General features: G+C 43.9%; 1 long non-coding RNA gene across 1 annotated transcript in view; it reads left to right on the top strand.

The window, feature by feature from the left end:
- Positions 1-1,287: 1,287 nt before the first annotated feature.
- LOC109297802 overlaps positions 1,288-3,379 on the top strand; it is a 15,456-nt gene continuing 13,364 nt past the window's right edge. Inside the window, exon 1 of the long non-coding RNA XR_002097419.1 lies at positions 1,288-1,693. This is a non-coding gene — a long non-coding RNA (uncharacterized LOC109297802). The remainder of the gene's footprint in view (positions 1,694-3,379) is intronic.

The following is a 3,379-nucleotide window of genomic DNA, read 5'->3' on the forward strand; positions in this document are numbered from 1 at the left end:
GCAAGCAAAACATAAGCCCCTAGGCTATAACATAACACAAGCTACATAAAGTATGCTCAATCCCTCTACATTACCCAGAGCAGACCCTAGTCAGGCTGTTTCCCTTCACTTACTCCAGAAAAAGCTTCTTCTCTTTTAGCTACAAGCAGAGAACTACTTCCTAGTCCCTGTCCTGGGGTTTATATGGGCCCAGGGCCCTGCCCCTTCTGGCCAGCTGACCAGGTGCAGGTGCAGGCTAATTTCCTCATTAGCTGGTTGTCATGGCAACCTGCACCTGGGCTCCTGTTTGGCTCTTTTGGATCTTCCTAGGAAGTTTCTACTCTTTTAGGAGCAGGCACCTAAGTGCCCTGCGACACCAGGTTTTCAATTTTTTTAGGATTCCTGGTTGAGTTTCCACTCATTGATGTCTAGACAGGCTGATCTCCTGTTCCACTTCCCATTCTTCCATTACATCAGGATAGCTTGTTTCTGCACCCTTAATACAACCTCCTTAAAGGATAGCCGGTTTTCCTGGACTCCTTTTGCCCTCAGACTTGGCTCCTAAGGAATTGTGTCCACCAGTCTCCTAAGTTTGTTAAAGTCTCCTTTCTGAATTCCAGTGTCTCTATTTGGCTGCTCTCCTTTCATCCTTCCCTTAGGATCCTTAACTCTATCACTGTCACCCAGCTTACTTTTCACCTACCTTCTTGGGTCCATTCTAAGTGCTCTGGTACCCCTGTTACCTATCCCCAGTTCCACTCCTGCTGATACATAGTAGGCTACTATTGATATGTAGTACATATTTCTGAAATACTCAATATACAGTAATTCAAGGGTAAAGGATAGTAATGCTACATGGCCCTTGGAATCCTCTTGCCTGATTGTACCTGTTCAGTTTCATTATTCTATGTATTGGGTAGGTTTAGGATAAGCTTAGAGTATTAGTGGTATGTATAATTTTTACCCATGAATCTATTACAGGTCTGTTTCTCTTTTGGGGATTGCTGATAAGTTAATTTCAGGGTCATTTAGACAATGTGGCTACTTACAGCATGGACACATTTTTCTTTCATATTGTGTCAGTATAATGTATACATAAAATCCTATTAGAGAAAGAACCCCTGCCCTTATGATAAGGCTAACATGCCATTCTGATAAGTGTAATGGCTGTTGTATATGTTAACTTCAGAAGTGAGGTTTTGAGTTTATTTTTTTCTTTCTTAAATTTAAGGAAAGAGGCTAGAGTTGCTAGCAGACAAGCTATAGAAGATTATTCTTGGAAGACTACTTGAATTGATTTGACAGAAATCTGCCCAGCCCAGTGGTTATGCATAGAATGTATTAACGTTAGGGGGGAGGGGGACCAAGGGGCACATCTAAGATACCTTATAAACAAAGAATGATCCTACATGGCCTTTTGTTCTGGGAGCCTGTAGTAGGGGATCCCTACCCCTACTTCTGACAAAAGGAGAGAGCTGTATTGCAGAAGGTAGGCTGGGGAAAGGCATCTTGAAGAAAATATTGAGCTTTAGGACCAAGTAGCTAATGAGAGGATTGAGAGCCCTTGCAGCAGATTTGGGGATTAGCAGCACCTGGGCCCTGTTTTCCAGATAGCCAAATCAGGTGACTGGAGGGGGAGGAGTCAAAGGCCATATAAGCCCAAGCACAGAGCTAAGAAGGTAGTCTAGCCTAGATCTCTACAACTACAGGACCTGTAAGTAGACAATAGCAAGAGATAAGGCTTGGGTACTATGAAAGTTTGTGTGAGGGAGAGTACTGTTACAGAAGGTGCTAGGAAAACACACCTGTAGTTTGGGGACTATGTCTCAAAAGTGGATTTGGGGGCCTGATATGTTTACCCTGGGTTCTAGCTTCCTACATTGAGCCAGGTGTAGGCAAGAGGTAGAGGAGGTTGGCTGGGGTTGATGCCTAGGCACAAGCAGAGGAGGTTGGCTGGGGCCACATAGGCCAGATAAGAGTGAGACCAGGGCCTACTTACCTTAAGGTGTGAGGATCAGGAAGACTGGCAGGGTTCTCTGAAGGCAACCTCCCTAAAAGATCTATTACCTTAAACATCAATGTATGGTAGATGAGAAGGCAGGGCCAAATTTGGAGCCAGTGTAGTAGGACTGGTGTAACAGTTGTTGCTGGAGGCATGTACTCCACTACAGAGCCCAAGTGGCATGCACAAGCAGCATAGGGGGCCCCAGACTTCAATATAGGCTACCACCTGGAGCTCATACTGGGACTGTCTTGAAGACAAGTGATTCATAGAATCTGTAGAAGGTAAGATGGCATGTGGCTGTGATACCATGGCTAGTGTGGCATATGCTCTCTTCCTTGTCAACAGGCCTGGGTCATGAGGAGAGGAAGTGATAAATCCATGTTCTTGAATCCTGTTTTTCTCTGTAGAAACAGAAACAGCAGCACTATCATCTGATTGTGGCTGTACTTGTGTGAAAGTACTGCTCTTGCCTACTCTTGTGCCAGGGCATAAGGGGGGAAGAGATGCTGGTTCTGCTCTTGTGCCTCTGAACTCCACAGTAGCAATCTAGCCATTGGCAGACTGGACTTTATACCAATGGATGCAAAGTTTATAAGGACATTTCTTATTTCTCTCTCGCTGGATACTACACTGGCTCTGCAAGACACTTGCATGTTTTTGGTATACCAATCATAATATAGACAAAATAGCACCTGAGAGAGCTAAGGGTTGGATTTTCTACCATTCTAGGGGAGGGGAAAAACAGCACAAGCTTACTTCACCATTGGTACATGCTACTTTACCTTCCCTCATCCATTAATCCTCTGTCCAATAATTAAGTAAATACTGGTTTGTTTGTTAGTTTTTTTGTGTGTGGTGTTGTGGTGTGTGTTCTGTGTTCAGGGATTCTTGATTTGCCTACTCTGGGACTCATGTCATCTGAGACCTGAGTTACAATTAAAAAAAATCTTTAGACAATTTAAGATGAAGAAAAATGAATTGATATTCACTTTTAATTTCACCCAGGGAAAAAAACTACTTGCTAATCAAGTTGTTAAAGAACAAAGTACTCAGCATCCTTGGAAAATGGGGGGGGGGAACCTCATTAGAGCACCAGTTCAGGAGAATATTCTTATTCAGAAAGGTCTCCTATATGTGTGTGGCTGCACTTGTGTGGCCTGCTGTGATGAGCATGGAAACTAATGTACTCCAGCGACCTCCAGCATTACATGCATCAGTGTCTCTGGCTGAAAAATGGTGGCAAGGTGCTTTAAACTAAAGCTCACTTAAGCTTTAGTTCAAAGTGACCCAGCACCATTTTTCAGCACAGGGACACTGATGCATGTGATGCTCCAGGCACTTTCAACTAGCAGAGCTCTCTGAGCTGCACTAACTAAAGCACTAGGGCTGTATGAA

Source organism: Gavialis gangeticus, unplaced genomic scaffold, assembly GCF_001723915.1.
Source record: "Gavialis gangeticus isolate Ggan-Ray unplaced genomic scaffold, GavGan_comp1, whole genome shotgun sequence".
Classification (NCBI taxonomy): Eukaryota; Metazoa; Chordata; order Crocodylia; family Gavialidae; genus Gavialis; species Gavialis gangeticus.